Below are 18,756 nucleotides of genomic sequence, written 5' to 3' on the forward strand. Positions count from 1 at the left end.
GGCATGGATGGAAAACCATTTGGCGCCCATAAAGAAATACAAGCACCCAGTAAATAGGATCACTCCCTATGTGTTTCATCCTGAAGATAACCAGAGAGAGCAAAGCCATGGCAGAATTGCACACAACACTTCCTATTTTGCCTTTGAGTCAGTATCACAGACTTGAGATTTGTTCAGGGAGGACACCAGTAGTCAATGACGGCTGATAACTTCCCTCCCTGCAATCATGGAATAAAACACCAGGCAAATGTGCCTAACAGACGAGGGGTTATTAACAGCTGTTAATGTCTTGCAGTTAAGGGCAATACGGTTATTAGCACCCCCCACTACCCAAAAATAACCAGTGCTGAAAGATAAGGTGAAAATAACAGCTCCATTTTCCTGCAGCACTCCTTCAGTCCCTTCTGAAGCAGCCAGTTTTGAAATGGCTGCCTGAATAAACAATAGAGATTTAAATGAGCGCACAACTGCCCCAAGGTGTTAAGGCGCTGACAGCAAGTCCTGAATCACAACCCGGACAGCTAACTGTCTCTCAAAATAATGCTGGTGTCAACTACAGTGTGAAAAGCCAGGTTTTTAAGGCCTTTCTGGAGGGAGTATGCATCTTCAGGCAAGAAAAATGGTGAGAAGGGGAGTTCCAGAGCCTCGCTGCGGCCACAGAGAAAGCTCTGCCTCCCCATCTTCTTGTAAGAAATCTGAGGATGACAACCAGGTTGTGGTCTGCCGAGTGAAGAGTTCTGCTAGGAGTGTACCATTGAAACATGGTTTTGATTCGTCCAGGACTAACAGTATGCAGGGCCTTATGGACAATGCACAATGTCTCAAACATGATGCGCTTCTTCACCGGTAACCAGTGAGGAGCAGTTAAACATTTTGTGACCAACTGATGTTTTGGGATGTCTAAGGTCAGTCTTGCAGCTGCGTTTTGCAATTTAGTTTGCGTCGCCTTATTAATATCCAGGTAGAGCGCATTGCAATAATCAAACCTTGATGAAATTAGTGCTAAGGCTACCTGGTTGCGCGCTCTTCTCTTTGATTTTGCTGAGAGGAAAGCGCAACCAGTCAAGGAAAAGTAGAAAAAAATGAACTCAATCGGTTTACTTTTTCTACTTTACTTTGGCTGATTGGGGTTCTTTCTCAGTAAAAGCAAGGGGAGGAGCCAGGACAGCCATATGTCAATGGGCTACTTGACAAGAGTCTGTTGGAAGGGTAACTGAACAGACGCCCCCCGTGCCTAGGGGAGGGGCGCCCTTAGTAGTGCCACGGGACTGAGCCTCCTCCGGAGCCAAGAAGGGTGTTGGTTGAACGAAGGGGTGCCGAGTAAAAACCTGGTTGATATTTAAGGCTGCGCCCTGGGGTTTTCAGCCTCTTTGTCCCCTTGGACCTCAGACAAGCTGCAGAGGTGCGTCGTTGACCACCCACCCATCCGGCAGAAGAGCGAGGCCTCGCGGAGCACTGACAGTTAACAACAAAGAGGAATGCACAACAATGGAGGTTCAGCGGCGTCTGATGGACCCCAGGAGGGGGAAGGATCGACGTGTGCAGAGGGTAGGCGGGACCGGGGATGGGGACGGACCTGCTGGTGGTCCTGGACTCTACTACCCTAACCCGCAACATATGGACTGAGTAGAACCTTGGGGAGGCTGTCTGTGTTCAGGTACCCCGGTGGGCTGGTGCACTATGTGGTGCCCTGAATTTCAAGTAGTGCAACAGTTTACTGTAGTGCGTTGGGGCTTGCTGGCACCATGTGCGCAGCAGAGTGGGTGCTTGGTGGGCTGAGCCGGCCAAGTTCAAGTGTAACGTCTTGCCTAATTTTCTTACTGCCTTTGACATGTTGATGCCGCTATTTATATATCCAAGTAGGATACTTTTACTCTTGTATTGGTTTGTGGTGAATTACCTGGTTTGATGTGAATAAAAAGGCTACGCCTTGGACAACATACCCTGATTCTGAGAGTTCTTGGGCACAGCGGGGAGGAAAGGTGACGGATGTTGGGGAGGAGTGAATGTCACATTGTGCGTGTACTATGATATTGGAGGCGTTTCTGTACCTCCTTTCAGGTGAAAGGGGCATCCTGCTTCAATAGCACTCTCTGGTTTCACCAGTGCTTGCTCTTATGTTGGTGATGTGGATGAGGCTCACAGCAGGGAGGACATTGGAGCTGACAACCTGCTGCAATAGCTATAGCCTGCAAAGGAAGCATTCTGATTAGCTGGCCAGTTCTCAACGTTCTCTCCAGGATTATGAATTGATTTATTTCAGCCAGATTGGTCACAAATGTATTTCTTAGGACAATAGGGGCCAATGTGCTGGTAGCTGGCCTGTTGTCATCCCACCCTATCTCCCCACCTAGCAACCATACCCATTTGTCCTCCTCTCTCTACAGACTTACTTTCCTATGTCTCCTCACCCCTCCTTACTCTCCCTCCTAAGTTCACCCATCATTTGGTCCCTTTCTCACATACCTACACTCCTACTCGCCCCACCCATTGACTCTAGTGCCCATGAGGAATCTCCCCTCTTCTGGCCACTGTCCCGCCTCTGGGTTTCCTGCCATAAACTCTCACTGGATTTGCCTCTAGTTTTCTAGGGGGCAAACAGTTCCTCAAAACCATCCTGCCTGTGCATTCCTTCCTCATCTCCTCTATCTGAGTCCTCCTCCTCCTCGCCCCAGTCCAACATTGCTTACACTAAAGCCATAGCCAGCCACTTTCTGGGCTCTTACAACGAAAGACTTGTGCCCCCCTCTCCCCTGTTCACCCTGTGGCTCTCCACCTGAGCCTTGTCTGTAGAGCATGCCCGCTCTGATACTCTTGCTTGCCCTGCCTGCCCCCTGCCTCTTGTGTAATCTGGCAGCAACATTGCTATCCCTACCGCTGTCTTTAAAGGGCTTTCTTTGAATGCCTTTTTTTCTCTGTCCCCAGGTGTCTAAATCATCCCCTGTATCTGGTTTGCACCGGGTAGGTGTTGCTCCCTGCTCTCCATCAAGCTCTGATGCTTCCAAAATGGCGCCTGCGTTGCCTTACCTCTCCCCCTACCGCCAATCTGCTTATTTCAGGGCTACATGTTCCCTCTTCTCCTTCATGCCCTGTTGCAACTGCTGAAAGTTGTTCATATCCATAATCAGGGCACCCATCCGCTCACAGCTCACCTTTGAAGATTTTTGGACAAAGTGGTGAGCAAGAGTACTCCCCTGACTCCACCCTGTCGGAGTCTCTCGTTGCCGACCTCGTTCTTTCCGCCCTCAGCAGGCCAGCCTCCGTGCCTCCTACCAACTAGTCACCTTGACCTGCTGATTTTAGCAGATGGTCGGCTTCCGGGACACGCGGATTGCCCATCTTTGCCTATATTAAGGCCCTGCAAAATCCCAATAAAAACCACTGCCTGACCCATCAATTTACCAGCCACAGTGTTACCTTAGGCTAAAAGCCCAAAAACTGCATCTTGGGCACCCTATCACTGCCCACCCTACTAACTGAAGCCTAAGTGTGTGTACAGTCCTCTGGACTGTGCCACAGCCCAAAAATCCCCCGGGAAAGCCCTTCCCCTGCCAGCTGTCCGCCAAGGCCCTATTGTACAGTAACTGCAGTTGATCAAATCACAAAGAAGTCATGTTAATTTGTAAATTCTACATCCTAATTGACAGGCTTTGTAGAGTTTTATGACTTCAATTCACTTTTATGATGGCGGAAAATCTGTCGTCATCGCAAATTTTCGTCTGCTGGATACTTAGGGTTACGGAAGGAAATGTATCATTTCAGAGTGGCCACCCTGCAGAAGTGAGTAAATACCTACAACCCCGTACTTTGTGGATATTCACATACTTCTTGCAGGTAGTTTCATAACCACACAAAATTTACAGCTGTCAAAGTTTTCCTGTAAGTACTCCCAGGATTCTTTCAGAACCACACAAATGTGGAAATCTACTCTATGCTTACAAACACACTTACAGAGATCGCTCTCTTATTTTTACTTGTGGTACATTGTGAATGTGGTCTATAGCTTTCAAAGTAGAAGGAGTTTTGGGCTTTTTAGCAATAACAAGATTGCTCTGGCATGCACAGTGTAACAGCAGAGCAATTAGTTCTGACAAAACCGAAGTCCTCATTCTGGGCATCACACTCTCCACCTGGGATGACTCCTGCTAGCCAGCAGCACTCGGAACCTTCCCTACACCCACGACCATGCACGTAACCTCAGCATCATCCCCGACTCCTTGCTTTCAATGAACCACCAAATCAACGCTGTCTCATCCTCCTGCTTCCACACGCTCTGCATGCTTCGGAAGATCTTCAAATGGGTCCCCTCTGAATCCAGGAGAGCGGTCACCCAGACATTTGTCAGCAGCAAGCTCGACTACGAAAATGCAATCTATGCCGGTTCCACTCAAAAACTCCAAAATATATGAAGCACAACCAGAACGCCTCCTCCAGACTTATCCGGGAAATCCCCCGCCACAGCCACATCTCCATTCACCTAAGAGACCTTCACTGGGTCCCGATAAACAAAAGAATCACCTTCAAGCTCCTCAAGCAGCCGACAAAGCCCTCCACAACACCAGACCTGCATACCTCAACCATCGCCTCTCTCTCTACACAGCCACCAGACATTTTTGTTCCGCCCAACAGTAACTGGCCACTGTGCCACGGATCAGCAAGACCTCGGCTGGAGGAAGATCCTTCTCCTACCTCACCACGAAGACCTGGAACTCCCTGCCTCTGCATCTCAGGCAATCACTGTCACTGCCTCAATGCAGGAAGGACTTCAAGACCTGGCTCTTTGACTGAACTGCAGAACCTCCTCCCTCCACCCCAGTGCCTTGAGACCCTAAGGGGTGATTAGTCAGGCTTTACAAAAACCCTGATTGCTTGATTGCTTCCGCAAACAAAGCAATATTAGTGTGATTTAGGGCCATGTTACCAGGTGCCCATAATGAGACCAGTTTGTTCTTCTCCACTGCGGCCAAAGTTACAAGTATGGAGGGCAAACGTCACTCATGAGAGGGTCATTATAAATGTGACTGTGAGGGTCCCTTCAGAAATGGAAATGATCTCGAAAATCTCTAATGGCGCTCTGGATTCTCCTAGCATTACCTCCTCGTTAGTCTTCCTCGCCACATGATAACAAGTGAGCTTCAGCTCCACCCCAGAACCCTCCAAAGCAAAGAAAGTCAGCCTCCCATGCCTCCCATCCCTTCCCAATATGGCCGACCCAGTATACCCATGACCTCGATAAGAGGTGGGCCGGCCTAACCCATCAGCCTGTTTTTTTCGTTCTGCGCTGCAGATTCTCCTGAGCATTTCAACAGGTAAGTTGGGGCCTGAGCCTGCTCTAGCGGTCTTACGGCCCAGGGGACGAGGCCCTGCTCTAGCGGGCTCCTGCTCTGGGTGTTTTTCCCCCGCCTTGTGCCCTTCCCTTGCCCCCTTGGTTTGCCTGCTCTGCTCTAGCCGGTTTCAGGTTGGGGGCTCTGGGTGTTTACAGCCCTGCTTTAGCTGGTTCTCCTTACTGGGTCTCCCCGCTCCTGATGGCTCCGGGGTGTCGCTGGCCTCATTCTCTGTTCCCGCCCCCCACCGTTGTTACCTCCTGAGTGCCGGGTGTGGGGACTCTGGTGGGCTGTCGTCGTGGAGGGTCCCCGGTGTTGTTTTGTATCTGTAGGGCACTTCTCCCGATGGGCTTCCCAATTTGTTTCCTGCGAGGGTGGGTTGCCGGGCTGCGCTAGTCACATCGTTTTGTCCTTCACAGGGAGAGTATGTGGCCTAATGGCGGTGGTGGTCTACCTCAGAGCTGGGGAACCAGGTTCGGGTCTCGGGAGGGACGCTCAACATTCTGTGATTCTGAGCAAATCACTTGTTCTCCCCGTGCCTGACAACCATGTCTGCCTCTGTATGTAATGGAGCTGGTGCTCATGTGAAGCGCACTGGATTTGTCTTTAAGCGCCCCGGTGTTGGCGCTTGTTGTTTCTTTTGCTTTTTCGTGGCTGCATGCTACGTGATGCTTACTGCTGTGCGCGAAAGGCGCGTGTCAGTGTGACCCACGGGTGTCCCTACTGCCTTCGGTGAGGTTGGTACTCGGCTCCCCTGGCTGTATCTCGGCCGTAGCCGTTGGTTTTTCCTTTGTTGCTTCCGGCTCCCGGGCAAATATCTGCGTGTGCTGCAGGGAGCCACGCGCAGCTCCAGGCGGCCAGAGGTCACACACTGCTGTTTGGCCTCGGCTCCCCTGATCCTGGAGGTACCGTGCTGGCTCGTTCCCCCTGACGGCGGGCGTCTGGTGAGTTTTGCCCAGATCGGTGCCCCTTGTCGGGTGCCGCGCGTTTGCACTCCCCTGGGGAGGCTGCATGGTTTTTCATGTATCCGTTTCTCTATGGGTCTGTTTTCCTCTTTGGCTGGCGGGTTTTCCTTGTACCGCCGTGCCTGTGGTCCGTGTTTTTCACCTATGGGTGTCTCGGTCCGTGTTTTGTTTTGTGATATTGCTACTGTTATCACGTTTTGTCTCTTCCTTCGCAGAGAGTCTCTCTGGCCTAATGGTTATGGTCTTTGACTCTTCCTCTGGGGGTTTGGTGTTCCATCCCTGGTCTTGCTCTGTCACTGTTGGATCAGTCTACAGGGTAGACGATGGTATTTCCTTCAGTAGGGTGTCCTGGGGTTGGTGATCCTGCTACGATGCGCTGGGTGTGGATGGTCTCCGGTGCTGTGGCTCATGGGTTCGTCTTGTGTCTGGTCCTCTTACGGTGGGCCCCAACTCCCTCGGTCCTACTTGGGCTTGTTGTTTGGCGAGTTTGGTTTCTACCTTACTCTTCACCGTTCTGGTTTGGTTTTTCGGTGTCCCTTCCACCTTTTCGGTGCTATGTTCCCGTCTGGCGGGCGCATTCGCTCGTCGTCCTGGCGGCTTTGCCCCTTCCTGGTTTTCCGTGTGGGGTCCCTTGGGGTTTGGTTCCGACCTGGGGGCTCTTGCTCTCTGGTTGGTCTTGTGTCCCTGGTGGCTCATGCTCGGGCAGGGCGATGTCCATTTGCCCTGGGGGTTAGTTTTCCTGCCCCGCTGGGGGTTTGTCCCGGGGCCTTGGATTAATTTTTCCTGTGTTGTTCCTGGCTTTTTCTTTCTTTCCGTGCTTTGGGCCTGCCGTCCTTCCGTCCTGTGGGCTCCTGCTCGCTGTTGTGTGGCGATGTCTGTGGGTTCCTGGTTGGACGTCCTCCTTCGCCATGCTGTTGGTTTCTGCGTCTGGGGCCGGGCGTCTGGCACCTGTCCGCTCTTCGCTGGGCTCTTTTCGGTGATCTCCGTGCCGGCTCTTGCCGCTCCTCCTGCTCCTGGGGAGCTCGCCCTTTTTCTTCCTGTCGGGGGCCCTGTCCATGGCTTCCCCATCGTTTATTGCTCCCTGGCTCGTCCAGCTGCTGCGCCGCCTCCTGTCCGGGTCGTTCTTCTCCTCGGCTCCGACCAGCTGTCCGGGTTGTCTCCTCTCGGTTCCAGGCCTGTGCCCGCTGCCGGGCCGCTCCATTCTTCCCTGGTTGTAGGGCTGACCTTCTCGGGTCCATTGTGCTATGGGCCTCTGGGGGGCATCGACTTGGTCGGGCCGGAGGTTTGGCACCCGCCTCTGCAGGGGTGGGCGTTTTGTGGGCTCTTTTTGTGTGTCACCCCCGACTGTTCGTGTTGGGGTTGTCTGCTTTTGGTGGGACCATCCTCGGAGTATGTTTCGAGTGTTTGTGGTCCTGGTGGGCAGGCGATACTTGCCCGGTTTGTCAGGTGGTAGTCTGTTACACGCTCCTCCACTTGCACTGTTTTCGCACTCACTACTTTCCCACTACAATACCCATAATGCATCTGGCTGGCTCTAGGTTGTGTACCGTCCCCTTCTGCAAGCTACACCCTCCCCTTTTTGCAAGCTAACAAGCTGATTGGTTGAACATGTGTTTAAATCCAAGCCCCTCCTTGTGTTCAGGGCTTGGCTTTCGAAGCTCTTGGGAACCTCGTTGAAACCTCGCCTCTCCTGTAATTGGATTTCTTGGATTACCGCCAACCTCGGAACTCTGCCGCTCTGAAGCAACCCTCTGTCTACCCTGGCGGTTGTTCTACCTTGCTTTGTTTGTGACCGGTGCAGTCACTCCTGTACACTGGGCTCTTAGGATTGCTTCCGCAACTTGGAGTCCTCTTTCTGTTTCTCGGACTCAGGGTCCTCAAGCCGTGACGTCTGCTGGGACTCTGTCAGCTTCCTTTTTTTTTTTATCCAAACCCGCTGGGAACATAGCCGGTCTCCTGTTACTTCCCGTTTGACCCAGGGGATTCTACTACGTCTTCACGGAGGGTCAGTGGAGTCAGCAGTCAGCGCTTGTCTCTAAAAGACGTCACACACCTCCGGACATCAGCGTTACTGGTACGTTGCACGCGCTGCGCGCGTACTTGCATAAAAGAGTACTGTTACTACGGCCCAGTTCACCAACTGTAAAGATCTATTCACCAATATCCAAGGCCGTTTTGGTAAAGACTTATTCAGCAGCCCCTGACCGTTGAAGACGGTGTGGATTTCACGTTGATTTTTGCTTTCCACATAAAACTTTATTGACAACTCCAGACCGGCAAATAGACACTGCTTGCATTGGTTTCTTAGTAGACGAACTGCTCTGGATTCATTTGACTCCTCGTACTGTTTACAACCACACAGTGGAAGGTACACAACCACTCAGCCTCATACTCTTTATCATACCTATAGGGGGGGAAACAAGGAGAGTGCTCCTGCTTAGTTCCTTCTCGATATTAATTTCTCCTTCTCTCTTTTTTTCTGTCTCCCTGTTATTAGTTTTGGTGATTGCTGCAGTTCTGCTAAAAGTGTACCTGGCCAATACCCATCGAGAACTAGCAACCTCTGCCGAGCTACCCGGCGCTCCTTTTATGTTCCCAGCTCTTCCCGGAGGTGTCGCTTATTTCTCAGTTGTTGTGATATTACTGAGGGTAGTGATACCTAAGGGCAGAGGGGTAACCCTATTCTTCGCTCCCGTGGATGCTGGCTATCGTCCTCGACTTCAACCAAGTAAGTCAAGTAGCAAGAGTGACAGAAAGCCAAGCCCACGAATTATACATCCCCCGAGCGAAGATGGACACTACCCAGGCCAGCGCAAATCCTGAAACCACTATGCACGAATTGGCCTCCGCGGTAGTTAATCTCCAGACAGAACTCAGTCTGTTACGATCAGAGAATCATAGATTAGTTACAGAGTTGGAGCTGTGTAGAAACCAAGGGAGAAGGGGGGCTAGTGTAGAAGAAGTGGTTAACAAACCCAAGAAGACGTATATCCGACCTGCTACCTTCCCTGGTCCTTCGCATACCCCTGGGGTTACTGAACCAACAGGTAGGGACAGGGAAAATGCACCTGTTAATGTCACTGTGCTAACCCCATCACCTACCCCCTTAGCCATGCCTGAGAGGTTTAGTGGAGACAGTAGCAAGTATGGGGTATTCATAAATCAATGCCACCTCCAGTTTCTCTGTCGAGCCTCTTCCTTCCCTAATGACGCATCCAAAGTGGCTTTTATTATCTCCTATTTATCTGGTAATGCCGCGCAATGGGCTGTGCCCCTAGTGGAAAATAACGACCCCATCTTATACAACTTAAATCTTTTCACAGAGAAAATGAAAAACCTTTTCGCTCGGCACTCATACATGCAAGCTAGCGATAATGAATTACTTGGATTAAAACAGGGTTCTAAAGATCTCTTAACATACATCACTACTTTCAATAGATTAGTCAGTGAAACACATTGGCCTGAGGAGAAGAGAACTTCCTTGTTCTACAGGGGGCTTAAGGACGAACTGAAGGACATCCTTTCTCAAATTGTGGATCCCCCTGAGGATTGTTCCTCATTCATTGATCTAGTAGTGAAATTGGATCATCGCTTAAACGAGAGAAGAGGTGAAAAGATTAAACCAGAGGCGCCACGTATCTTTTTAGGGAAAACCGAGAAGAAAGATCTAGGTGAGCCAATGCAAATAGGAAGCATAAGGGGTCCACTATCTAGCGCTGAGAAAGATAAGAGAAGAAAACTCAACTTATGTTTATATTGTGGAAAAGGAGGTCACTATGCGAGGGAATGTCCTATAAAATCAAAGAATCCTGTGAAACCTCCAACTGTTCTCAGTGGGAATGTTAATGCCTCGGAAAACTGATGGACTTGGGGGATTCAGGGGTCGACCCTTCAAGTCTTTTGGTAATGCAGACCTCTCATGTATTGGCAAATACAGTTCCCCTGGTACCCAAGCATTTCAACTTAATGGTAGTGTTAATACTGCCTTCTCAATATAAACAAAACATGCCTATACTTCTTGACTGTGGAGCTACAGGAAACTTTTTTGACATCACCCTGGCCAAGTCTCTAGGGATAGAATTCGTGCCCAAGACTCACCCTGAGAAAATTAGTGCAGTGGATGGGACTGCCTTGTCTTCGGGGCTGTTAGCCTTTCAAACACCGGAAATGACTATGGTCTGTGACAACGGACACTCAGAAACTATCCAGTTTGATTTAATTGATACACCCAACTTTGGGGCAATCCTAGGGGTGCCTTGGCTACAAGTCCACAACCCTCAGATAGACTGGGTAGCCCGCACGGTCACGCTGCGGTCTCATTATTGTCTACTGCACTGTTATCAAGAGTCCCCCACGTGGCACACATCGTTATGTTGTGCTATGGAATTCTCTGGGACCACGGAATTACCTTTGGAATATACATCATTTAAAGATGTCTTTGATGATGTTAAGGCTGTGGCGTTGCCCCCTCATAGGGCTTATGATTGCCGTATTGATTTGATCCCGGGGGCTATCTTGCCAGTAAGCAGAATATACGCTCTCACAGAGCCAGAAAACAAATATCTATATGACTATTTACAAGATATGCTGAAAAAGGGCTTTATCCGGCATTCTACCTCACCGGTCTCCTCTCCCATTTTTTTTATACCCAAGCGGGAAGGTGGATTAAGAGCATGTCTGGATTATAGAGCCCTCAATAAAGTCACAGTCAAAAACAAATACCCTCTTCCACTCATTTCCACTCTTCTTTACCAGGTCCGGAACGCCAAAATCTTCACCAAGTTAGACCTAAGGGGTGCCTATCATTTAATTCGTGTTAGGCAAGGAGATGAATGGAAAACGGCTTTTCGCACAAAGTTTGGACTTTTCGAATATTGCGTAATGCCGTTTGGCTTATGCAATGCTCCTGCTGCCTTCCAGTTTTTCATTAATGAAATTTTGCGAGAATACTTGGACGTCTTTGTGATCGTCTATATTGATGACATCCTGGTATTCTCGCAAACCAAAGAAGATCATATAAAACATGTACGCTTGATCTTGCAAAAGTTACAAGAAAACCATCTCTTTGCCAAACTCGACAAATGCCTGTTTCATACCACCAAGGTGGATTTTCTGGGATTCGTTATCTCGCCTGAAGGCATTCACATGGATTCGTCTAAGGTGGATGCCATAATCAAATGGTCCAGTCCTAGTTCAGTAAAAGAGATCCAGTCGTTTTTAGGATTCGCCAATTTCTATAGGCGATTTATTGAACATTTCTCAGACCTCATTGCTCCAATCACCAGACTTCTTAAGAAAGGAGTAATATTTCAATGGGATGACAAGGCTGAACAAGCCTTTCAAGCACTCAAGCTAAAGTTCATGACAGCCCCAGTTATCAGACATCCTGACACTTCACAACCATTCTATTTGGAAGCGGACGCTTCCCAATATGCGGTGGGGGGAGTTCTTTCACAGAGACACCCTCAACATGGCACGTTGCATCCAGTGGCCTATTTCTCCAAGACTCTCTCTAACGCTGAACAAAATTATACCATAGGGGAGAGAGAGTTATTAGCTATAAAACTGGCATTTCAAGAATGGAGACATTATCTTTTAGGATCCCCACATGTCATTACCATATACTCAGATCATCGAAATTTACAGTTTTTTAAATCCGCCAAAGCCCTAACTCCAAGGCAGATGAGGTGGGTGTCCTTTTTCAGTGAATATGACTTTGTTATACATTTCCAACCTGGGTCCAAGCACGGTAAAGCCGATGCTCTGTCACGAATAGGGAAAGAAAACAAAAACACTGAAGACAGTCCCCCTCTAATCATACCAGAACATAAGATTGGGGCCTTAGGAGATGCAGAAGAGGAAGACCTCTTTATGACCCGACTTGCCTCTGAATATTCCAACCTGAATAAGGAAGAATGGTTGCGTAATCCCCTTAATACCATTGACAAGGGGCTGTTTTTTCACAAGGGACGTTTATTTGTTCCTTCTCAAGAAAAAATTACTTGTGGAATGGTGTCATTCGTCTCCTTTGGCAGGTCATCCTGGAGTGGAGAAGACTATACACTCTTGTCAACGTTGGTTCTGGTGGAAGGGAATGACACAAGACATACAAGAGTATGTAAAGGCTTGTCCCACATGTGCAAGACAAAAAGCCCTTCATTGCGCTCCAGCGGGGTTGTTACAACCCTTGCCTATCCCACACTCTCCCTGGTCGTCCATTAGCATGGATTTCATTACTGACTTACCTTTGTGTCGAGGATATCAAACCATCTTCGTTGTAGTGGATATGTTATCCAAGATGGCTCATTTCGTTCCTCTTAAGAAGATACCCTCAGCAAAAGAGCTTATTCACATCTTCATACAACAGATTGTGAGATTACATGGTTTACCTTCTATCATAGTTTCAGACAGAGGCCCCCAGTTCATTTCCCGGTTTTGGCAGGGCTTGTGTAGCACTCTACATATAGATCACCGGCTGTCCTCAGCATACCACCCCCAAACAGATGGACAGACAGAAAGGACGAACCAAACCCTAGAACAGTATTTACGGTGTCTGCTAGGAACAGTTACCAGTGATTGGGTACAAGCTTTACCACTAGCAGAGTTTGCTTACAACAACACGTGTCACGCAGCCACTCAGGTTTCCCCTTTCTATTTTGTGACAGTGTTACACACTAGTCACACACGAGTCTTAGTTATGGTCCTTAAACCCTCTATTAAAACCGTTCTCGATCTTTAATACACAACACACTACATTTCCCAGAAAGCAGTAGGGGGCGAGGGAGGGAGTTGTGTGCGCTCACAGTGATCACCTGATGGACAGGGCGGTTAAATACCGACTTGATGCGCATGGCAGTGCTTGACAATCCTTCCCTGTGTTGGACCACGCCTCCCGCAGCTGTTCTGTGGATTGCTGATTGCTGTTGGCTTTCGCGCTTCCCGTTTGCCTGACTGTGCGGGTGCTCATTCCCTCGGAGTTCTCCTCACGGTCTTCCTGCATCCTTTCCTAACCTCATTTGGATTCCCCTGACTCCTGGCAGAAGTACGCTCACCCTCGCCTTGGAGACGAACTTCCTTTCCTCCTCCCCTGTTGGTTCGTCGGACTCTTTCCTCACGCATCAGGCGGGCGTCTTCAAGGAGGACCGGAGTTGTATCCTGCACTGCGGCGTCTCGTCGCAGGTAACGCGGCTGTCTTCGGCCCGCTTCCCCCACTCCCTTGGCGGTATCTCGTGTCTCCTTCCGCTGTGGATTATCTTCACCTGTTGACTGCTACCAGGCTCCTGCTATGTTGGACGTGGCATCTACATCTATGGCATCACGGTGAGTCTGAGAGAGCACACAATCCCGGGGGGAGGGGTGAGGAAGCAGTTGCTAAAGGACTTAATCCATCAGAGGGGGGGTTTTAGGGGGTATTCGCTAGATAGGGAATCCCTGCCCTTTCACTCCACTCACCTGTTGTTTTCTTTTCTTTTCCTTAGACACCGTCTCTTTCCTGACCGCCCCTTTACCCGTTCCCGGGGAGTTGAGACTTCATATCATCTGGAAGCTTGGTGGTCCTTCATTGTCTCCTCCCTCCTGTTGGGGCCAGTGCTCGGTCCTTGACTTTTGTCAAGGCGGGTCCGGCTCTGAGGGGAGTGGGGAGAATTTTCTTCGCTCCTGAGGTTTTGTATCCTTTACCTAAAACTCATTACCTGACAGATTGTCAAGCCCACGGTTTTTCAAAACCCCCGAGCGAAGATGGATAAGGACATGTTAGCTATGACGGGGGCCATGCTTGACCCTAGTCATGAGAGTGATATCTCAGAGTTAGTCATTCTAGTCACTTCTTTACGACAAGAGCTCCAACTAGTCAAGAATGAAAATACGCGTCTCCACCTGGAATTAGCCTCGGTGAAGAGTCCCTCCATGCCACATGTTAGGGACCCAGAGGAGGTAGTCAGGCCTAAGAGAACGTATATCCAGCCTGCCCGGTTTCGTATGCCTGATCCGGTGGTAGATCCCACCCTAGGAGTTAACCCTACGCCAGTAAACGTCACTGTATTGACTCCACCTCAGACTCCTCTTGCGATGCCCGAAAGATTCTCAGGAGAAAGCACTAAATATGCCGTTTTTATGAACCAATGCCACTTGCAGTTTCTATGTCGGGCGGCATCCTTTCCAGATGATGCGTCTAAAGTGGCGTTCATTATATCTTACCTATCAGGCAATGCGGCCTTATGGGCGGTTCCACTAATCGAAAATGACGACCCTGTATTGTATGATTTAAATCGCTTCAAAGAGAGTATGAAAAATCTTTTCGCTCGGCACGCCTACATGCAAGCGAGCGATAACGAATTGTTAGGACTCAAACAAGGTTCCAAAGATTTAGTGACATATATCACTACTTTCAATCGGCTAGTGGCCGAGACTCAATGGCCCGAAGACAAACGAACATCTTTATTTTATAGAGGACTCAGAGATGAGTTGAAGGACATACTCTCCCAGATTGTTGATCCACCGCAAGATTGTCCTTCTTTCATAGATCTGGTAGTCAAGCTGGACCATAGACTTAGCGAGAGGAAGGGAGAACGCACAAAGGGTGATTTCCCTCGCTTACTGGTCACTAGAGAGAGAAAGGAAAATAAAGATGGAGTAGAACCAATGCAAATCGGTGGCATCCGGGGCCCCTTGAGTAAAGAAGAAAAGGAGAAGCGCAGAAAATTAGATCTGTGCTTATACTGTGGGAAAGGAGGACATTACGCTAAGGAGTGTTCGGTTAAACCCAAGACTAGCACCAGAACAGGAACGGGTAAACTAGGATTCCCGCTGCAGTCGGAAAACTAGTTGACTTGGAGAATAAGGAGACCAGTTCTTCAAGTCCGCTCCACCCTTGGGTCTCCAGTTTTTTAGCCAATACCACTTCTTCTACGCCCAAGCATTTGACGTTATCGGTCATCTTGTTTTTGTCCTCTACCGATAAAACCCCGTTGGCACTCATGTTGGATTCTGGGGCTACCGGAAATTTTCTAGACATCACGTTAGCCCATAGATTAGGGATAGAATTCCTACCTAAACCCCATCCTGAAATAGTCCGAGCAGTGGACGGCACCGAGTTATCTTCAGGCAAGATCGCCTACCAAACCCCTCTGATGGTGATGGTGTGTGAAAACGGACACACTGAACAGATCCAGTTTGATTTAATTGCAGCTCCGAACTTCGGTGCTATAGTAGGAGTGCCTTGGCTTCAGACTCACAACCCTCATATCGACTGGATAACACGAAGGGTTACGTTAAGGTCTCCCTATTGCTTACAACAGTGTTACCAGGATACCCCTCCATCCACCACCACTGTTACCTGTGCTCTAACCGAGGTTCTGACCACCACCCTACCGGTAGAATATCAAGAGTATGCTACAGTATTTGATGAAGTCAAGGCAGTGGCTCTGCCACCACACAGACCTTTTGATTGTCGCATCGATTTAATACCAGGAGCTGACTTACCGGTGAGTCGTGTTTATGCACTGACAGAACCCGAAAGCAAATATTTACAAGAATATTTGGATGACATGGTCAAGAAGGGGTTCATTCGCCATTCCACCTCACCCGTATCTTCCCCTCTTTTTTTTATACCCAAACGAGAAGGGGGTTTGAGAGCGTGCCTAGATTATAGAGCACTTAACAAGGTGACTGTAAAAAATAAGTACCCTCTCCCATTGATCCCAGGACTGTTAGATCAAGTCAGAAAAGCCAAGATCTTCACGAAATTGGATTTGAGAGGTGCCTATCATCTCATTCGCGTGAAAGAGGGAGACGAATGGAAGACGGCATTCCGCACAAAATTCGGACTCTATGAGTACTGTGTAATGCCGTTTGGCCTCTGTAATGCTCCTGCAGCATTTCAATTTTTCATCAACGAAATCTTGCGGGAGTATTTGGATGTATGTGTTATCGTATATATCGATGACATTTTAGTCTATTCCCAGAATCTCCAAGAACACGTTTCGCACGTAAAGAAAATCCTCCAGATACTCCAAGACAATCATCTATTCGCTAAATTGGAGAAGTGTCTATTTCACGTGGAGAAAGTAAACTTTCTAGGATTTGTGATTTCCCCTGAGGGCATATATATGGATCCTGCAAAAATCTCCGCTATCACACAATGGGCTAGTCCGTCATCTGTCAAGGAGGTGCAATCCTTCCTTGGTTTCGCCAATTTTTATAGGCGTTTTATAGACCATTTTTCGGATCTCATCAACCCCATCACCAGACTCCTTAAAAAGGGAGTAGTTTTCAAGTGGGATGATAAGGCGGAACACTCGTTTCTATCCTTAAAGGAGAAATTCGTGTCAGCCCCTATACTGAGACATGCAGACGAAACCCAACCCTACTTCGTGGAAGCCGACGCTTCCCAATATGCAGTAGGGGGGGTACTATTACAGAGAGATCAGTTGACAGGCACCCTGCATCCGGTGGCTTATTTTTCAAAAACTCTTGCTCCAGCCGAACAAAATTATACTATTGGGGAGAGAGAACTTCTAGCGATAAAACTGGCATTTCAAGAGTGGAGGCACTACTTACTGGGTTCGCCTCATGTTATTACCATCTACTCAGACCACAAGAACTTGCAGTTTTTTAAATCCGCAAAGGCACTCACACCACGCCAGATGAGATGGGTGTCTTTTTTTTGTGAGTACGACTTTGTCATCAATTTCAGACCTGGCGCAAGACACGGGAGAGCGGACGCCTTGTCTAGGTTGGGTAAAGACACCCCACTAACTCCTGAAGAACCTGTGCCATTGATACCCCCCACTAAGATTTTAGCCGTGGGTGAAAGATCGGAAGCCACAGACACTCCTTTTTTGGAGCAATTGGTTTTGGCTTATCAAGACTTGAACACAGAGGAATGGTTACTAGACCCTTTGAATAAAATCCAGGATTCCCTGTATTTCCATGAGAGATTATTATATATTCCTACACCATCATTACAAAAGATAATAATCCAGTGGTGTCATGCTCTTCCCTTGGCAGGGCATCCCGGGGGTGAGAAGACCTTCTTATCGTGTAAACGGTGGTTTTGGTGGCCTAACATGTCGCAGAGCATTCAGGACTTTGTGAAAGCCTGTCCTGTTTGTGCTCGACAGAAATCCCTCCATAGCGTTCCCTCAGGGTTGCTCTATCCCTTACCTATACCCTCACGTCCCTGGTTATCCATCAGTATGGATTTCATCACTGACTTACCCACCTCTCAAGGTTTTACCACGATACTAGTAGTGGTGGACATGCTAACAAAGATGGCGCATTTTATACCACTGAAGAAACTCCCGTCATCCAAAGAGTTAATAGAGACGTTTATCAAGCATGTCATACGGTTGCATGGATTGCCTTCTGTTATTGTATCCGACCGAGGACCCCAATTTGTTTCCAAGTTCTGGCAGGGGGTATGTACAGCTTTGCAGATAGATCACAGGTTGTCTTCAGCGTACCACCCGCAAACGGACGGGCAAACGGAACGTACAAACCAGACCTTAGAACAGTACCTCAGGTGTCTGATGGGTACGGTTACCGAGAATTGGGTACAGGCACTTCCCTTGGCAGAATTCGCCTACAACAACTCAAACCACTCTGCATCTAAAATCTCACCCTTTTTCTTTGCATATGGGTATCATCCCCGATTCCTGCCCCTGACTCTTCCCCCTAATGTTACCAAGGTCCCGGCAGTAACCGAACATCATGAGGTACTAACACAAATATGGGAGCAAGCCACTCAGGAGCTCGCAAAAGCCAAAGACAGGATGAAGACACAGGCCGATACACACAGGAAACCAGCCCCTGAGTATCAGGAAGGGGACCTGGTGTGGTTAGCTACAAAGAATTTGAGAATGGTGGGCCCTCGCAAATTGCAACCTCGATATACGGGTCCTTTTAAGGTACAACGAATCATAAATCCTGTAGCGATCAAGTTAGACCTCCCAGAGGACATGAAGATTCATCCTGTATTCCACACTTCCTTGCTTAAACCTTATTTACCACCCTCCTGTACAGAACCCCCTCCTCCGCCGCTTACCGTTAATGGCGAAGAAGAGTACGAAGTCAGACGTATTGTAGACTCTAGAAGGGTGCAGGGTAAGCTACAATACTTAATTGATTGGGTAGGTTATAGTCCTGATGATAGAACCTGGGAACCCGCGGCACATGTGCATGCTCCTACTCTGATCAGGCGATTTCATGCTCAAAACCCTGACAAACCCCGACCAGTGAGAGGATCTTTACGGCGGGGTACTGTTACACACTAGTCACACACGAGTCTTAGTTATGGTCCTTAAACCCTCTATTAAAACCGTTCTCGATCTTTAATACACAACACACTACATTTCCCAGAAAGCAGTAGGGCGAGGGAGGGAGTTGTGTGCGCTCACAGTGATCACCTGATGGACAGGGCGGTTAAATACCGACTTGATGCGCATGGCAGTGCTTGACAATCCTTCCCT

The sequence above is a fragment of the Triturus cristatus genome, chromosome 10 (genome assembly GCF_964204655.1).
Source record: "Triturus cristatus chromosome 10, aTriCri1.1, whole genome shotgun sequence".
NCBI classification, from domain to species: Eukaryota; Metazoa; Chordata; class Amphibia; order Caudata; family Salamandridae; genus Triturus; species Triturus cristatus.